The sequence below is a fragment of the Rhinopithecus roxellana genome, chromosome 19 (assembly GCF_007565055.1).
Source record: "Rhinopithecus roxellana isolate Shanxi Qingling chromosome 19, ASM756505v1, whole genome shotgun sequence".
NCBI lineage: Eukaryota > Metazoa > Chordata > Mammalia > Primates > Cercopithecidae > Rhinopithecus > Rhinopithecus roxellana.
This window is the reverse complement of record NC_044567.1, coordinates 45620200-45640275: the sequence shown is the minus strand read 5'-3', so window position 1 is coordinate 45640275 and position 20076 is coordinate 45620200. Positions and strand designations below refer to the sequence as shown.

General features: G+C 47.1%; 1 protein-coding gene across 5 annotated transcripts in view; it reads left to right on the top strand.

Moving 5' to 3' along the window:
* The window catches only part of LOC115894765 (translation initiation factor IF-2-like), a 101848-nt gene that overhangs the window by 43312 nt on the left and 38460 nt on the right, over window positions 1-20076 (top strand). For 4 of the 5 annotated variants that reach the window (XR_004054937.1, XR_004054936.1, XR_004054934.1 and 1 more), the window contains one exon: window positions 17960-18139. The gene's annotated coding sequence lies outside the window, so the exon portion shown is untranslated. Of the gene's footprint in view, window positions 1-16732; window positions 16919-17959; window positions 18140-20076 lie in introns of those variants that run through there. The other variant, XR_004054939.1, reaches the window with a different exon arrangement.

Here is a 20076-nt window from a genome sequence, read left to right as displayed (position 1 = left end):
GCCCAGCCTCTGTGGCCCTGTGACCTGCAGGTATTGGGAGATCCACAGCTAAGACGCCGGGATCCCCTGGGAGCCAAAAATGAGTTAGAACTCTTAAGTGGGAGTTGAACAATGAAAACACATGGACAGAGGGCAGGGAACATCACATACCAGGGCCTTTTCCGGGGGGGGGGGGGGGACGGGGAGGGATAGCATTAGGAGAAATACCTAATGTAAATGACGAGTTGATGGGTGCAGCAAGGCACCATGGCACATGTATACCTATGTAATAAACCTGCACGTTGTGCACGTGTACCCTAGAACTTAAAGTATAATAAATAAATAAATTAATTAATTAATTAAATTAATGGGTTTTTAAAAAATTGTGCAGGTTGGGTAAGGTGGCTTATGCCTGTAATCCTAGCACTTTGGAGGGCTGAGGCGGGTGGATCACTTGAGGTCAGGAGTTCAAGACCAGCCTGGTCAACATGGTGAAACTCCGTCTCTACTAAAAAATACAAAAAAAAAAAAAAAGAGCGGGGCGTGGCAGCACGCGCCTGTAGTCCCAGCTACTTGGAAGGCTGAGGCAGGAGAATGGCGTGAACCCGGAAGGCGGAGCTTGCAGTGATCTAGTGAGCTGAGATGGCACCACTGCACTCCAGCCTGGACAATAGAGCAAGACTCCGTCTCAAAAAAAAATAAATAAATAAAAGGAGGCCCAGTGCGGTGTCTCACGCCTGTAATCCCAGCACTTTGGGAGGTCGAGGCGGGTAGATCACGAGGTCAGGAGATTGAGACCATCCTGGCTAATGCGGTGAAACCCTGTCTCTACTAAAAATACAAAAAACTAGCCGGGCGAGGTGGCGGGCGCCTGTAGTCCCAGCTACTCAGGAGGCTGAAGCAGGAGAATGGCGTGAACCCGGGAGGCGCAGCTTGCAGTGAGCCAAGATCGCGCCACTGCACTCCAACCTGGGTGACAGAGCGAGACTCCTCTCAAAAAAAAAAAAAGAAATGGTGCAGATCGTGAAAGTATTAAAAGGAAAAATATTTGTAGCATACATGATAGGAAAAGGGATAATATGCATGACTTAAAAGAGTTCCACATGACTTCAAGTTCCCTGAGAGAACCTTGGATTTTGCTCAGCATTTGTTGTATTACCAGTGTCTGGCACAGAACCAGCACTCCATACATATTTGCAGAATCAATAAATTACATAATGAATCCATGCCGCTGACAGGGGTAGCATGTGAACTCTAAAGGAGATCAAAAAGAAGAGCTATTCTTTTTTTTTTTTTTTTTTTTTTTGAGACCGAGTCTCGCTCTGTCGCCCAGGCTGGAGTGCACTGGCGTGATCTCGGCTCACTGCAAGCTCCGCCTCCCGGGTTCACGCCATTCTCCTGCCTCAGCCTCCCGAGTAGCTGGGACTACAGGCGCCTGCCACCTCGCCCGGCTAGTTTTTTGTATTTTTTAGTAGAGACGGGGTTTCACCGTGTTAGCCAGGATGGTCTCGATCTCCTGATCTTGTGATCCGCCCGCCTCGGCCTCCCAAAGTGCTGGGATTACAGGCGTGAGCCACCGTGCCCGGCCAGAGCTATTCTTTTTAAGACTAAAAAGTCTAAATAGCCACTTTCGGCATGACATATATTTCTCAACAAAAAAATGCAACCACTGTCTTCCCCTCACCTACTGCCTCCCATTTTCATTTTTCTGGCTTATGCAGATCTTGGTTCTTAAAATAAATTTTTAAAAAACTTAATTTTGTTATTTTAAAAGTAGTATAAGAAATACAAGAAAATGTTCATACACATGTAAAATGGTTCTGACGACAACTAGCCCTACTAGATTTTTTTTTTTTTTTTAGAGACAAGGTCTCTGTCAGTGGCGTGGTCATAGCTCACTGCAGCCTCATCCCTGGGCTCAAGTGATCCTTCAGCCTCCCGAGTGGCTGGGACTACAGGCACTGCCACCATGCCTGGCTAATTTTTTTTTTTTTTTTTGTAGATATGGAGTCTGCCTATATCGACCATGCTGTTCTCGAACTCCTGGCTTCAACTAATCCTGTCACCTTAGACTCCCAGAATGTTGGGATTACAGGCATGAGCCAAACCTGCCACCACCCCTGGCCCTACCAGATTTCTTTTCTTTTCTTTTCTTTTTTTTTTTAAGTGAGATGGGGGGCTTTGCTCTGTGGCCCACGCTGGAGTGTGGTGGTGCAATCACAGCTCAGCACAGCTTCAACGTCCCAGACTGAAACAATCCTCTGACCTCAGCGTCCCGAGTAGCTGAGATCACAGGTGCACATGACCACACCCAGATAATTTTTGTACTTTTGGAGAAACTGAGTCTCACTATGTTGCCCAGGCTAGTCTCGAACTCCTGGGCTCAAGCCTCCCATCTCAGCCTCCCAAACCCAAACTACTGGGATTTCAGGTGTGAGCCACCGTGCCTGGTCTTGGAGCTTTTTTTTTGAGATGGAATCTTGCTCTGTCACCAGGCTGGAGTGCAGTGACATGATCTCGGCTCACTGCAACCTCCGCCTCCTGGGTTCAAGTGATTCTCCTGCCTCAGCCTCCCAAATAGCTGGGACTACAGGCATGCATCACCACAACTGGCTAATTTTTGTAATTTTAGTAGAAACAGGGTTTCACCATGTTGACCAGGATGGTCTCGATCTCTTGACCTCATGATCTGCCTGCCTCAGCCTCCCAGAGTGTTGGGATTACATGTGTGAGCCACTGAGCCTGGCCCTCCTTACTGTCTTATGCGGTCACTCAACACAATACTTCTGACACCAGATGGGTTGGGGCTTTCTCCACACACAAAGCAACTCTCTAGCAGACAACAGATAGCTGTCCTCTAATTCAATTCAATCTGACACTATCTACCTGGAGATAGCGTTAGATCCTGCAGTCCCACAAGACTACTGCCCACTTCAGATGCCAATTACAAACCCTCGGTTGTGACCTGTATTTCTGACAAACTGGCTCTAAAGCGAGGTTCTCACAAATCCTTCCTAGGGTTTGGTAGGACAGATCACAGAACTCAGGGAAACACCTTACTTGTATTTACCTGTTTATTATAAAGGATATTACAAAGGACATAGGTTAATAACCAGATGGAAGAGATGCATAGGGCAAGGTAGGCAGAAAGCGGTGTGGAGCTTCCATGCCTCTCTGAGTGCCATCCACTGTCTTCCACATGTTCAGCTATCTGGAAGCTCCTAGAACTCCATCCTGTGGAGTTTTTTTTTTTTTTTTTTTTTTTTTTTGAGACGGAGTCTCGCTCTGTCGCTGGGGCTGGAGTGCAGTGGCCGGATCTCAGCTCACTGCAAGCTCCGCCTCCAGGTTCACGCCATTCTCCTGCCTCAGCCTCCAGAGTAGCTGGGATTACAGGCACCCGCCACCACACCCGGCTAGTTTTTTGTATTTTTTTTAGTAGAGACGGGGTCACATCGTGTTAGCCAGGATGGTCTTGATCTCCTGACCTCGTGATCTGCCCGTCTCGGCCTCCCAAAGTGCTGGGATTACAGGCTTGAGCCACCGCGCCCAGCCATCCTGTGGAGTTTTTAATGAAGGCTTCATTACGTAGGCATGATTGATTAAATCATTGGCCATTGGTGATTAACTCAGTCTTCAACCCCTCTCCCTTCCCTCCCTCGGAGGTTGGAAGATGAGACTGAAAGTCTCAACCCTCTAATCCTGCCTTGATCTTTTTGGCAACCAGCCCGCATCCTGAAGTTACCTAGGGGCTCCCAGCCATCAGCCATCTCAGCAGCGTACAAAAGACTGTTTGTTTGTTTGTTTTTGTTTTTTTGAGACGGAGTGGAGTTTCGCTCTTGTTGCCCAGGCTAGAGTACAATGGCCTGATCTCAGCTCACCTCAACCTCTGCCTTCCGGGTTCAAGCAATTCTCCTGCCTCAAGCTTCTGGAGTAGCTGGGATCACAGGCGTGTGCCAACATGCCCAGCTAATTTTTATATTTTCAGTAGAGACGGGGTTTCGCCATGTTGGCCAGGCTGGTCTCAAACTCCTGATCTCAGGTGATCTGCCCGCGTCCGCCTTCCAAAGTGCTGGAATTACAGGCCTGGGACATGGCGCCAGGGCCCCATGTATGAACTTCTTTTTTTTTCTTTTTTTTTTTGAGACGGAGTCTCTCTCTGTCGTCCAGGCTGGAGTGTAGTGGAGCCATCTCAGCTCACTGCAAGCTCCTCCTTCCGGGTTACACCATTCTCCTGCCTCGGCCTCCTGAGTAGCTGGGACTACAGGCACCCACCACCACGCCCGGCTAATTTTTTGTATTTTTAGTGGAGACGGGGGTTTCACCGTGTTAGCCAGGATGGTCTTGATCTCCTGACCTCGTGATCCGCCCGCCTCAGCATCCCAAAGTGCTGGGATTACAGGTGTAAGCCACCGTGCCTGGTCTCATGTGTGAACTTCTTTTTTTTTTTTTTTTTTTTTTTTTTTGAGACGGAGTCTCGCTCTGTCGCCCGGGCTGGAGTGCAGTGGCCGGATCTCAGCTCACTGCAAGCTCCGCCTCCCAGGTTCACGCCATTCTCCTGCCTCAGCCTCCCGAGTAGCTGGGACTACAGGCGTCCGCCACCTCGCCCGGCTAGATTTTTGTATTTTTTTAGTAGAGACGGGGTTTCACCGGGTTAGCCAGGATGGTCTCGATCTCCTGACCTCGTGATCCGCCTGCCTCGGCCTCCCAAAGTGCTGGGATTACAGGCTTGAGCCACTGCGCCTGGCCGTGTGTGAACTTCTTAATGTACCACTAGGTGGCAGTGATTTGCAGCCCGTGGTTGTATTAAACAGACTTTTTTTTTTTTTTTTTTTTTTTTTTTTTTTTTTGAGACAAAGTCTTGGTCTTGTTGCCCAGGCTGGATGGAGTGCAATGGCCCTACCTTGGATCACCACAACCTCCACCTACTGGGTTCAGCGATTCTCCTGCCTCAGCCTCCCACGTAGCTGGGATTACAGGTATGCGCCACCATGCCAGGCTAATTTTTGTATTTTTAGTAGAGACGGGGTTTCTCCATGTTGGTCAGGCTGGTCTCGAACTCATGACCTCAGGTGATCCGCCTGCCTCGGCCTCCCAAAGTGCTGGGATTACAGGTGTAAGCCACCGTGCCTGGTCTAAAGAGACATCTTTTTTTTTTTTTTTTTTTTTTTTTTGAGACGGAGTCTTGCTCTGCTGCCCAGGCTGGAGTGCAGTGGCCGGCTCTCAGCTCACTGCAAGCTCCGCCTCCCGGGTTCACGCCATTCTCCTGTCTCAGCCTCCCGAGTAGCTGGGACTACAGGCGCCCGCCTCGTCGCCCGGCTAGTTTTTTGTATTTTTTAGTAGAGACGGGGTTTCACCGTATTAGCCAGGATGGTCTCGATCTCCTGACCTCATGATCCACCCGTCTCGGCCTCCCAAAGTGCTGGGATTACAGGCTTGAGCCACCGCGCCCGGCCTAAAGAGACATCTTAAATACGCCTTTATTTTTAGACAATAAAAAAAATAAGCTTCCCATTATGCAAGAGTCCTTTGGCCTTTGTGTATTCCTACCCTGTGAACAAAGAGTCTGAAACTGTGAAAAGATGTCCATGAGGTAGAGTTAAGTTAAAATAGCAGGTTACAGAACAATATTTATACCTCCTCACTTTCTTTTCTGCCTCTCTCCCTTCCTTCTCTACTTGACAAAAGTTGACTGAGTACCTATTGGGTGCTAACATGTGCTAAGTTACTGGAAATGCAATGGTGAGCAAAGCAACACCAGTGTAGTCCCTGTGGATCTTATGGTCCCTTACTGATGGACAGATAGGTTGGTTTCACCTTCTCATTATAACAAATAATACTACAAAGAACATTTCATATGTGCACTTGAGTTTCTCTAGGGCAATGGTTCTCAGAGAGTGGTCTGGGCCATGAGACCAAAACAATTTTCATAATAATATTAAGATGTTATTTGGCCTTTTTCATGCTCACTCTTCTCATGAATGTTCAGTGGACCTTTCCATGAGGCTACATGACACACAATATTGCAACAAATTGACAGCAGAAGCAGATATGAGAATCCAGATGTTTTCTATTAAGCCGGATATGAGATTTGAAAAAAAAAAATGTAACATACAGTGAGAAAAATGACACTTTTCTCACTAATTTTTTTGTTTGGGAAAATACAGTTATTTTATTATTTTTTTGAGACAGGGTCTCACTCTGTTGCCCAGGCTGGAGTGCAGTGGCATCATCATAGCTCACCGCAGCCTCAAACTCTTGGGCTCAAGTGATCCTCCTGACTCAGCCTCCCACGTAGCTGGGACTACAGGTGCTCACCACTATGCCTGGCTAACGTTTTTATTTTTAGTTTTTGTAGAGATTGAGTCTTGCTATGTTGCCCAGGCTGGCCTCTAACTCCTGGGCTCAAGCAATCCACCCACCTCAACCTCCCAAGTAGGTGGATCTACAAGCTCTCGCCACTGAGCCTGGCTCTCCATCATTTTTAAGTGCAGTGGAGACCTGGTACCAAATGGTTTGAGACCCACTGTTCTAGGTCAAGGGTCCCCATTGCCCAAGCCTGGACCAGTACAGTCTGTGGCCTGTTAGAAACCAGGCTGCACAGCAGGAAATAAGTGGAGGGCAAGCGAGCATTATTAACTGCCTGAGCCTGTTAGATCAGGGGCGGTATTAGAGTCTCATAGGAGCGCGAACCCTATTGTGAACTGCACACATGAGGACTCTGGGTTGCACGCCTTTTAAGAGAATGTAGTGGCTGATGATCTAAAGTGGAGCAGTTTCATACCAAAACCATTCCACCCTTTCCTCTCAACCCGTCCCTGGTGCCAAAAAGGTTGGGAACTGCTGTTCTAGGGTATCTATCCCGAAGTGGAGTTGCTGTGTTTTATGGTGTCCACAATTTCAGTTTTACTAGGTGTTGCCAAATTGCTCTCCAAAGTGGCTAAAGCTAATTTTTAATTTAATTTAATTTAATTTATTTATTTTGAGATTGTGTCTTGCTCTGTTGCCAGGCTGGAGTGCAGTGGCGCGATCTCGGCTCACTGCAACCTCTGCCTCCCGGGTTCAAGTGATTCCCCTGCCTCAACTTCCTGAGAAGCTGGAATTACAGGCGCACAACCACCACGCCCGGCTAATTTTTTTGTGTTTTAGTACAGATGGGGTTTCACCATGTTGGCCAGGCTGGTTTCAAACTCCTCACCTTGTGATCCACCCGCCTTGGCCTCCCAAAGTGCTGGGATTATAGGCGCGAGCCTGTGCGCCTGGCTTTTTTTTTTTTTTTTTTTTTTTTTTTTTAGAAGGAGTCTCACTCCGTCACCCAGGCTGGAGTGCAGTGGTGCAATCTTGGCTCACTGCAACTTCCACCTGCCAGGTTCAAGCAGTTCTCCTGTCTCAGCCTCCTGAGTAGCTGGGATTATAGGGACTGTACCACCACACCTATTTTTTTATATATTTAGTAGACATGGGGTTTCATCATGTTGGCCAGGCTGGTCTCAAACTCCTGACCTCAAGCCATCCAGCCTCTCAAAGTTCTGGGATTACAGGCGTGAGCCACTTCGCCGGGCCAAAAGCTAATCTTCAAAAACAAAAAAACAAACAAACAAAAAACCCTCAAAATACCAGGCCAGGTGTGGTGGCTCACGCCTGTAATCCCAGCACTTTGGGAGGCCGAGGTGGGTGGATCATGAGGTCAGGAGTTCAAGACCAGACTAACCAATATGGTGAAGCCCCATCTCTACTAAAAATACAAAAATTAGCTGGGCATGGTGGTGCGCGCCTGTAGTCCCAGCTACTCAGGAGGCTGAGGCAGGAGAATCACTTGAATCCAGGAGGCGGAGGTTGCAGTGAGCCGAGATCGTGCCACTGCACTCTAGCCTGAGCGACAGAGCAGGACTCCATCTCAAAACAAAAAAACAAAAAAACAAAAAAAAACAACCAAACAAACAAACTGGCAAAGGAGGACAAATCACTTGAGCCCAGGAATTTGAGACCAGTCTGGGCAACATGGCAAAACCCCATCTCTACAGAAAATTTTAAAAAATTGGTTGGAAGCCTTTACTAAGGAAAAAAAAAAAAAAATTAGCTAGGCATGGTGGTCCGTGCCTGTGGTCCCAGTTACTTGGAAGCTGAGGTGGGAGGATGGCTTTAGCTTGGGAGGCGGAGGTTGCAGTTAGCTGAGATTGTGCCACTGCACTCCAACCTGGGTGACAGAGTAAGACCCTGTCTCAAAAAAAAAAAAAAAAAAAAAGAAAGAAATGTATATATCCTTGTTTTTTTTGTTGTTGTTTTTCCCAAATCTCAAATTGTAAACAATTGTGAAATTATTAATGTAGGCTAGCAAAAGAAAAAAAAATAAAGTAGGCTAGTGATATAATACAATAGTGAGTTGGTGTATGAAATGTTCATTATCTTTTCTAAACAATACTGTGAAAAGCAGGGTCATATTTATCTGAAATGTTCTCAGAGGAAGTTTCTCTTGGTCACTGAGAATAGCTTTGTACAGTATCAACATTACATGTATCGGAAAATTTATTTTTGTTTGGTGGCTCATGAGTAGTAAAAGCGTACAAATTATGCAAATAACCCTTTTTTAACATCAGGGGAATTTCATTATTCTTAAATACTACCTTCTGCAATTTTTGTTAAAACCATGTTCCACTAACACCTAATTTGTAAAAAAAATAAATAAATACAGAGGGATCTAATGTGAAAACAGCTTAAAAGCTGTTAGTTCACTTTGTAAATGAGTGTTTATTTTAACCAATTTAGGGCTTTTTAAAATTATTCACAGAATATTTACTTGTTCAAATGTAGCTGATCTAAAACTTTAATGGCATTAAATTTTGGCAATGAAATATGTTGATCAGGCCGGGCGCAGTGGCTCATGCCTGTAATCCTAACACTGGGAGGCTGAGACAGGTGGATCACCTGAGGTCAGGAGTTCAAGAGCAGCCTGACCAACATGGCAAAACCTAATCTCTACTAAAAATACAAAAATTAGCTGGACGTGGTGATGGGTGCCTATAATCTCAACTAGAAAAAAAGAAATATGTTGATCAATATGAGAGGATGAGTTTTACAGTTGAAGGGGCAAGGGGTAGCAATATCAATTGGCTGTTTCTGACAGTAGTTTGGCACATAGTTATATGTACACTCTGCTCTAGTAAAATGAAATGAGACCACAGTCAACGGTTACCTATTTATGCCGGAAGGTGTTTGGCAACCAACTGTTAATTTAAGTGAGATTCCATTCTGCCACTTAGCCATGGCAGAGTACATCCATGTGCACTCAGGGAAAGCAGATGGAATAGGTTATAAACAGAAGCACACTCCAATTCAGGAGACATGTCCATGCAGAAACAGTACTATGATGCAACATACATCACAAAAACAAATGGAAATTTTGTTTGTTTGTTATCGAGATGGAGTTTCACTCTTTCGCCAGGCTGGAGTGCAGTGGCACAATCTTGGCTCACTGCAACCTTTGCCTCCCAGGTTCAAGCGACTCTCCTGCTTCAGCCTCCCTAGTAGCTAGGACTACAGGTGCGTGCCACCACACTCAGCTAATTTTTGTATTTTTAGTAGAGATGGGGTTTCATCATCTTGGCCAGGACGGTCTCAATCTCCTGACCTCGTGATCCACCCGCCTCAGCCTCCCAAAGTATTGGGATTACAGGCGTGAGCCATGGCGCCTGGCAAGAAATAGTTTTTTTGTTTTGTTTTTTTTTTTGAGACGGAGTCTCGCTCAGTCACCCAGGCTGGAGTGCAGTGGCGCAATCTCGGCTCACTGCAAGCTCCACCTCCCGGGTTCACGCCATTCTCTTGCCTCAGCCTCTCGAGTAGCTGGGACTACAGGCACCCACCACCATGCCTGGCTAATTTTTTGTATTTTTTTTTTTAGTAGAGACGGGGTTTCATCATGTTAGCCAGGATGGTCTCGATCTCCTGACCTCGTGATTCGCCTGCCTTGGCCTCCCAAAGTGCTGGAATTACAGGCGTGAGTCACCATGCCCAGCCGTTTTTTTTTTTTTTTTTTTTTTTTTTTTAAATCTGTCTTTAGGGGATACCTAGCAATTAGTGGGGTTAAATGAGGGAACTGTCGTCCCAGCAGAAGAGATGGTCCACTGTATTCATTTGTCGTAATAAGCAGACTCCTGGAGTTACTGGGTTCTAAAGTTGTTGATACAGCATGAGTAGGTTTGGATGTGGAGTTCTGTATGGAGGGTCCTTTCAACCGGAAGATAAACCAGAATTGTTGGTCTTAGCCTTTTGGATTACTGACTTTATTTGAATCTCTTTAAAAAGTCAAAACTGGCCAGGCGCGGTGGCTCATGCCTGTAATCCCAGCAGTTTGGGAGGCCAAGGCAGGTGGATCACTTGAGGTCAGGAGCTCAATAGAAGCCTGGCCAACATGGTGAAACCCTGTCTCTACTAAAATACAACAATTAGCCAGGTGTGGTGGTGCGTGCCTGTAATCCCAGCGACTCGGGAGACTGAGGCAGGAGAATCGCTTGAACCTGGGAGGCGGAGGTTGCAGTGAGCCAAGATGGAGCCACTACACTCTCAGCCTGGGTGACAGAACGAGACTCGGTTTCACACACACAAAAAAGCCTGTATTGTTGTAAATAGATTGTGAAGGGTGATTCTCCTGAGAGTTCAGAAGAAGAGGAGAGCTGCAGAGAAAGCCTCAGTTTTCTTTTTCTTAGAGATTACCTAACAGGTTGTAACAGAAGACTAGTAGAAGTATGGATGTTAAAGGCCATTCTGATGAGGTCTCAGATGGAAATGAAGAACATGTTATTGGAAACTGGCAGAAAAATGATCCTGATTATCTGGCAAAGAATGTGGCTGAATTGTGTGTCCTAGTGTTTTATGGAAGGTAGAAATTCTGAGTGATGAAATAGGATATTTGGTGGAAAAAAATATCTGAGTAAAGCGTTGAGGGTGTGGAAAAACTTCTCTTGAATGCCTATAGTAAAATGCTAGCGGAGAGAAACCAATTAAAGATACCCTTTCTCCCTTCCTTCCTTCCTTTCTATTTTTTTTTTTTTTTTTTTTTTTTCTGAGACAGAGTTTTGCTCTTTTTGCCCAGGCCTGGAGTGCAATCGCGCGATCTTGGCTCACTGCAACCTCTGCCTCCTGGGTTCAAGTGATTCTCCTGCCTCAGCTTCCTGAGTAGCTGGGATTACAGGTGTGTGCCATGATGCCTGGCTAATTTTGTATTTTTAGTAGACATGGGGTTTCACCATGTTAGCCAGGCTGGTTTCGAACTTCTGACCTCAGGTGATGCGCCCGTCTTAGCCTCCCAAAATGCTGGGATGACAGGCATGAGCCACCGCCCCTGGCCAAAGATGTTATTTATGATTAAAAAAAAAAAAAAACAGCAGAATTTAAATGTTTAGAAATTTACCAACCCACCCATGTTGTAAAGAATGAAAAAGCTTGTTGAAAAGAAAACACCAAGAATGTGACCGAGGAAACTTTTGATAAGGAGGTTAGTGTGGGGAGATGGAAGCCGGATACTCAGCATCACAGTGAAGAAGGACCCTGAAACCATTCTGAAGATCTTCAGAGGCTGCCCTGCCCATCACAGGCCCAGAAAACTGGGACCTTGAAGTCAAAGAGATTTCAAGGCTCTGCTCTCTGAATTCTGGTGCAGGGCTTCTGGGATGCCCTAGCTATGGCTCAGGTGGGCTCAAGTGGGCCCAACTGTGGCTCAGCCCATCCCTCTGGGAGGCACAGACAATAAAGCATAGTAGTGTCCGAGCAGTTTTATCTCCACAGCTGCGCAAAGTGCACGGGCTGTGAGGGCATTGCTACCTCTACCTAGATTTCAAAGGATTTCTGTGGGAAGCTTGAGACCCAGACAGAGCACTGAAGGGGTGGCCTGCCCCTCCACACCTGTGGGCTTTTCTCCTCAGGTGGAAAGAGAGACTTGAGAAAGAAAGAGACACAGAGACAAAGTATAGAGAAAGAAAAGTGAGCCCAGGGGACCGGCGCTCAGCATACGGAGGACCCATGCCATGCTGCGCAGGCACCGGTCTCCGAGTTCCCTCAGTATTTCTTGATCCTTGTCTTTACCATCTCGGAGAGGAGGATGTGGCAGGACAATAGGTTAATGGTGGGGAGAGGGTCAGCAGGAAAACATGTGAACAAATGTCTCCATGTCATAAATGAATTTAAGGAAAGGTGCTGTGCCTTGATGTGCATGTATGCAAACATCTCCACAAACATTTCCGTGCATTAAAGAGCAGCACTGCCGCTAGCACGTCTCACCTCCAGACCTAAGGGGGTTTTCTCTTACCTCAGTAAATAGATCATACAATTGGGTTTTACCGAGACATTCCATTGCCCAGGGAGGAGCTGGAGACATGCCTTCCTCTATCTGAACTGCAAAGAGGCCTTCCTCTTTTACTAATCCTCTTCAGCACAGACCCTTTACAGGTGTCGGGCTGGGGGACGATCAGGTCTTTCCCTTCCCACGAGGCCGTATTTCAGACTCTCACATGGGGAGAAACCTTGGACAATACCTGGCTTTCCTAGGCAGAGGTCCCTGCGGCCTTCCACAGTGTTTGTGTCCCTGGGTCCTTGAGATTAGAGAATGGTGATGACTTTTGACAAGCATACTGCCTTCAAGCACTTGTTTAACAAAGCACATCCTGCACAGCACTAAATCCATTAAACCTTGAGTCAACACAGCACACGTCCCTGCAAGCACAGGGTTGGGGGTAGGGTTACAGATAAACAGCATCTCTTCAAACAGAAGAATTTTTCTTAGGACAGAACAAAATGGAGTCTCTTATGTCTACTTTTTCTACATAGGCACAGTAACAGTCTGATCTCTCTTTCTTTCCCCACAGAGCGCCGCCAAAGGGGCAGGGCCACTGCAGAGAGCCCCCACTAGGGCAGTGCCCAGCACAGCCATGGGGACGGGGCTGCCTCCAAGACCCCAGAATGGTAGGGCCACCAGCGTGCAACTCCAGCCTAGGAAAGTTGCAGGCCCGAGACTCCAACTCATGAAAGCTGCAGAGCGGGCTATGCCCGGCAAAGCCATGGGGGTGGGGCTGCCCTGATCGTTGGGGGCCCAACCCCCATCCCAATATCTGGGGGGTAGGATGTCAAGTCAAAAATTATCTTCAGGCCGGGCGCGGTGGCTCAAGCCTGTAATCCCAGCACTTTGGGAAGCCGAGACGGGCGGATCACGAGGTCAGGAGATCGAGACCATCCTGGCTAACCTGGTGAAACCCCGTCTCTACTAAAAAAAATACAAAAAACTAGCCGGGCGAGGTGGCGGGTACCTGTAGTCCCAGCTACTCGGGAGGCTGAGGCAGGAGAATGGCGTAAACTTGGGAGGCGGAGCTTGCAGTGAGCTGAGATCCGGCCACTGCACTCCAGCCTGGGTGACAGAGTGAGACTCCGTCTCAAAAAAAAAAAAAAAAAAAAATTATCTTCAAACCTTCAGACTTAATGTTGTTTGCCCTGTTGAGTTTCGGACTTACTTGAGACCCATTACCCCTTTCTTCTTTCCTATTTCCCCCTTTTGGAATGGAAATTTCTATCCTTCGTCAGTCCCACCATTGTATGTTGGAAGCATATTTACATTGTGTAAGTAGTTTGATTTCACAGGCTCATAATTGGAGAGCGATTTGCCTCAGGATGAATCATATCTTGACTTTTGCCCGTACTTGGAATGAGTCAACATTTAGTTGAGATGTTGACTTAGACTTTAAAGCTGATATTGGAATGAGTTAAGACTTTTAGGGCTATTGGGATGGAATAAATCTATTTTGCATTTGAGAAGGACACGGATTTTGTGAGGTCAGGGGCAGAATGCTATGGTCTATGTTTGTGTCCCCCCAAAATTCATATGTTGAAACCTAACCCCCAAGATGATGGTCGTAAGAAGCGGGGCCTTTGGGGTGATTAGATCATGAGGGTCCTGCCCTCATGAATGGGATTAATGCAGTTATGAAGGAGGACCCAGGCTGGGTGCGGTGGCTCATACCTGTAATCCCAGCATTTAGGGAGGCTGAGACAAGAGGATCATTTGAGTCCAGGAGTTTGAGACCAGCCTGGGCAACATAGTGAGACTCCATCTTTACCAAAAAGAGAAGAGGAGAGGAGAGGAGAGGGGAGGGGAGGGGAGGGGAGGGAAGGAAAGGAAGGAAAGGAAGCAAAGAAAGGAAAGAAGGAAGGAAGGAAGGAAGGAAGGAAGGAAGGAAGGAAGGAAGGAAGGAAGGAAGGAAGGAAGGAAAGAAAATAGGCTGGGCATGGTGACTCACACCTGTAATCCCAGCACTTTGGGAGGCTGAGGCGGGTGGATCACGAGGTCAGGAGATCGAGACCGTCCTGGCTAACATGGTGAAACCCCCATCTCTATTTAAAAAATACAAAAAAATTATCCAGGTGTGGTGGGGGGTGCCTGTAGTCCCAGCTACTCGTGAGGCTGAGGCAGGAGAATGGCGTGAACTCGGGAGGCAGAGCTTGCAGTGAGCTGAGATCCGGCCACTGCACTCCAGCCTGGGCGACAGAGCCAGACTCCGTCTCAAAAAAAAAAAAAAAAAATTAATAAAATAAAATAGGCCCTAGAGAGCTGCCTTCCCCTTCTATCATGTGAAGACACGGTGAGAAGGTGTGAAGCAGAGAGTGAGCCCTCACCAAACACCACATCTGTTGGCACCTTGATCTTGGACTCCCCAGCCTCCAGAACTCTCAGCAACATTTCTGTTTTTAACAAATTATCGCCGGGCGCGGTGGCTCAAGCCTGTAATCCCAGCACTTTGGGAGGCCGAGACGGGCGGATCACAAGGTCAGGAGATCGAGACCATCCTGGCGAACACAGTGAAACCCCGTCTCTACTAAAAATACAAAAAACTAGCCGGGTGACGAGGCGGGCGCCTGTAGTCCCAGCTACTTGGGAGGCTGAGGCAGGAGAATGGTGGGAACCCGGGAGGCGGAGCTTGCAGTGAGCTGAGATCTGGCCACTGCACTCCAGCCTGGGCGACAGAGCAAGACTCTGCCTCAAAAAAAAAAAAAAAAAAAAAAAAAAATTATCCAGTCTAAGGAATTTTGTTATAGGAAACCAAATGGACTAAGACCCTGGGTATGTGGACCACTCCAGTCCAATGAGACATTAGGGAAAGTTGCTGGGGGCTCCCCTCCCTAATAAAAAGAGATATGGCCAGGTGCGGTGTCTCATATCTGTAATCCCAGCACTTTGAGAGGCTGAGGCGGGTGGATCACGAGGTCAAGAGATCGAGACCATCCTGGCCAACATGGTGAAACCCTGTCTCTACTAAAAATACAAAAATTAGCTGGGTGTGGTGGCACCCGCCTATAGTCCCAGCTACTCAGGAGGCTTAGGCAGGAGAATCACTTGAACCCAGGAGGCAGAGGTTGCAGTGAGCTGAGATCGCGCCACTGCTCTCTAGCCTGGCAACAGAACAAGACTCCATCTCAAAAAAAAAAAAGGATATATGTTAGTAATGTCCCTTTTCTTTCTGACTTTTAATGTCATCATATACAGATGCCTGGAGCTGTGGCAGCTATTTTGCCACCATGAGGATAAAGCTAAGCAATTTGAAAGTAGTCCACACTCCTAAGTTGTGGAGCTGATGAATTCTGGAGTGTTTACCTCTAGACTTTTTGCTTTGTGAAATTATAAACTCCTCATTGTGTAAGTTATCTTTAGTTAAATAGCCCGTTCTTTGCAGCCTAAAGCATCCTGACGAATACACTTCATTTATAAAATTTGTTGCTGGTAATACCAGTGCATTTCCTGAAAACAATCTTGTTTGTATTGCAAAGAAGATCAGATAGTAATTATTATAAGGAAAATTATAATCCACTGATTTGTGGCATGTTTTCAAGATAGAGTCTCACTCTGTCGCCCAGGCTGGAGTGCAGTGGCACGATTTCGGCTCACTGCAACCTCCACCTCCCAGCTTCAAGTGATTCTCCTGCCTCAGCTTCCTGAGTAGCTGGGATTACAGGTGCCCACCACCATGCCCGGCTAATTTTTGTATTTTTAGTAGAGATGGGGTTTCACTATGTTGGCCAGGCTGGTCTCAAACTCCTGACCTCAAGTGATCCACTTGCCTCGGCCTCCTAAAGTACTGAGATTACAGGCATGAGCCACTGCGCCTGGCCAAGCATCAGTTCTTAAAACAGTTAAGGTGGCAGAACAGGTATTTCAACATCATAATAGTCATCTTCAGGTTCAATATAGCTCAGGATGGAAACTATCTTGTCCTTTCTTTCTTTTTTCTTTTTTTTTTTTTTTTTTGAGACAGAGTCTCACTCTGTCGCCCAGGCTGGAGTACAATGTCATGATCTCAGCTAACTGCAACTCCACCTCCCAGATTCAAGCAATTCTCCTGCCTCATCTTCCCAAGTAGCTGGAATTGCAGGTGCCCGCCACCACGCCCGGCTAATTTTTTGTATTATTAGTAGACCCGGAGTTTCACCATGTTGACCAGGCTGATCTTGAACTCCTGACCTCAGGTGATCCACCCGCCTCGGCCTCCCAAAGTGCTGGGATTCCAGGCATGAAGCATCATACCCGGCCCTTATTTCTAACTTTATTTATTGATAAGTATGTATTCAATAGATGATGGGGTTTCCTGTGGTGCTGGAATATACAAAGAAATCCTATGAAATCTTGATATATTTAAATCTATCATCCAAACTGGTAACAATTTCCCTAGCAGAAAACTTGGCTTTATTATATGTTCCCAGTATAAAGTCTCAGCCAAATTACTCATGTCCAGAGAAAAAAAATTTTTGTGTGTCAAACCGATTGATAGGTTTTCCATGAATGTTCAACAGTCAATAAATATTGCCTACCATGTGACAGGTTTTGTGCTGGACATTGGGAATATAGCAGTGAGACAATTTCCATTCCAAAGGAGCCCCCAGATTAGAAAGGAGGATGGCAAGTAACCAGGTAATTATAATTATAATATAGAATAATGATAATACAAAGGGAGAAGTAGTTCCATGGGGCCAAGTATGGGAGCTGTGAGAGCTCAGAGGAGTTCATTGATTCATCCATTCGACCCAATTGATTATTCAACATATGTATTGAGCATCTACAATGTGCCTGGGTACTGTGCTAGGAACAGGGAAAACAATAGAGGAAAGAAGGACATATCCCCTGTCCTCATGTTGCTTTGGGTCTAGTGGAGGAGAGAGACAGATACGCAATAATTATAACATGCTAATACTATGAAAGGAGAGCGTCCAGGAGGCACCAGCCCACGTTGGGTCATGAGGAAAGGGTAACCGAGATGAAATGGGAAGGATCCAAAGGTGGGGAAGAATGTTTCGTACAGAGGAATAGCACTGTGCACAGGGGCAAGAGGGACCATAGTGAAGGTCATTTTATTATTATTATTATTATTATTTGAGACGGAGTCTTGTTCTTTTGCCCAGGCTACAGTGCAGTGGTGCAACCTAGGCTCAGTGTAACCTCTGCCTCCCAGGTTCAGGTGATTCTCCTGCCTCAGCCTCCCAAGTAGCTGGAATTACAGGCATGTACCACCATGCCCGACTGAGTTTTGTATTTTTAGTAGAGACGGGTTTTCACCATCTTGGTGAGACTGGTCTCAAACTCCTGACCTCATGATTCACCCACCTTGGCTTCCCAAAGTGCTGGGATTACAGGTGTGAGCCGCTGTGCCTGGTCTGTGACGTCATTTTAAATGGCTGGAGCAAAAAACTCGGGCGGAATGGAGGTTGAAAGGGGGTAAGGGGAGAAGAGTTTGGCAAAAGATAATTAGTGACCAGACCCTGACAAATCTTGTAAGCCATGTTAAGGGGTTTGGTCTTTTTCTGGGGTTAACGGGCAAAGAGAAGATTTAAGCAAAGGAACAAAGTGGTCAGATGTTCACTTTAGCAAGTCCCTGGGTGCCATGTAGAAAGTGGACTGCAGGTGAGATGCCAGAGGCAGGGGAGCAGTTAGGGGGCTCTTGGTGTTCTCTTGCAGGTGCTGGCAATGCTCTGTCCTCAGAACAGTGATGGAGAGATGTGGACTCATTGGAGAACCACGTGGGAGGCACAAGTAGCATGGGGAACTCTGGAAACAAAGCAGTGTGGGGAGAAGGATGCTGGTTTCTGACTTCAGCAACTAAGAAGATAGTAGACCACAAGACATTTGGGACTGGAGGTAGGTCATCAGTTCCTTTTGGTGTATGCTGAACTTGATGGGGGGGGGTCTGTGGGGCAGTCACAGGCAGATGTCTTTGAGGCAACCCCGCTGGAACTGGAGAGAAAGAGCTCAGCTGAAGTCAGAATAGAGGGGCAGCCGGGCATGGTGGCTCACATCTGTAATCGCAGCACTTTGGGAGGCTGAGGCGAGCGGATCATTTGAGGTCAGGAGTTCGAGACCAGCCTGGCCAGCATGGTGACACGCCGTCTCTACTAAAAACACACAAAAAATTAAGCAAGTGCAGGCGTGTTGGCACACACCTGTAATCCCAGCTACTCAGGAGGCTGAGGCAGGAAAATTGCTTGAACCTGGAAGGGGGAGGTTGCAGTGAGCTGAGATTGTGCCACTACACTCCAGCGTGGGTGACAGAATGAGACTCGGTCTCAAAAAAAAAAAAAAAAAAAAAAAAAAGAATGGAGGGGCCCACTGAGCTCATGGACACTGGTGAGATCACTCGTGAGTGTTGGAGGCAGGTGGGCAGAGACACAGGGACAGAACCTGAAGAAGACCAGCATTGAAGAGATGCTTTAGAAAGAGTGGGTAGCCCCCAAATGAGATGGAGACAGGAGGAGAACCAGGAGAGGGTGGCGTCCCAGAAACCAAGCAAGAGTCAACATTTGTCTCATATTTCTTTTTAACTTTTGTCACAGGCATGGAGGGTTTACAGAACATTTGTAAGAAGCAAGCATGTGTTTGAAACACTCCAGTCCTTCGGCTTATTTTTGTTCTATAATTTGGGAAGAGTCCTCTCTTTGGCTGGTGAGATACCAGAGTCCCATAAGGCCATAGTTAGAGAACTGCTGGCCTAACATAAGGAGGGTTTATTTATTTATTTATTCTTATTTTTTGAGATGGAGTTTCACTCTTGTTGCCCAGGCTGGAGTGCAATGGCGCATTCTTGCCTCACCGCAACCTCCATCTCCCGATTTCAACCGATTCTCCTGCCTCAACCTCCCAAGTAGCTGGGATTACAGGCATGCGCCACCACGCCTAATTTTGTATTTTTAGTAGAAATGGGGTTTCTCCATGTTGGTCAGGCTGGTCTTGAACTCCTGACCTCAGGTGATCCGCCCTTCTCAGCCTCTCAAGGAGGTATTAATAGCAAGTTGGAAGCCTTCATAGAGTCTAGAAAGAGAGAACCAGGGAGAAAGGCCAGGTGCCCAGCGCTCCAGTGTTGATTGAGGGAGAAAACTTGAAAATAGGAGGAACGCATTTTCCCATCTCTTGAGGGAAAGCTCCATCTGAGAGTCACTCTCAGGCCTTTCCAGGTCCACAGAGCTCTCTCTGCAAGCCTGTTCATTTGCCAGATTTCCCAGAGGTTGCTTAGAAACCAGAATCTTGTGAGTATAGTTAGAATGAGTCAAGTCCTAGGGCTCTAACAGATCAGCTAGAAGGAACCGATGAGGTCTAAGAGCCTACAAAACTGACTCGGGTCTCGTTGGCCCCATTAGGACACTTGTTTAACAAGACATCAGCCCACGTCCCTGGCATCTCATTGGCTACAGCACATCATACTGGACCTTCTGTCTCCTCCCAGATGCCCAGGGACAGTGATCTGGAAGGAAGGGGCTTGAGGCTGTTTTCATAGAACTCGAGGAAGTACTGATGAAAATGATGGACAGGCCAGGCACGGTGGCTCACGCCTGTAATCCCAGCACTTTGGGAGGCCGAGGCGGGTGGATCACGAGGTCAGGAGATCAAGACCATCCTGGCGAACATAGTGAAACCTCGTCTCTACTGAAAATACAAAAAAATTAGCTGGGCGTGGTGGCGGGTGCCTGTAGTCCCAGCTACTTGGGAGGCTGAGGCAGGAGAATGGCGTGAACCCGGGAGGCGGAGCTTGCAGTGAGCCGAGATCGCGCCACTGCACTCCAGCCTGGACAACAGAGCGAGAC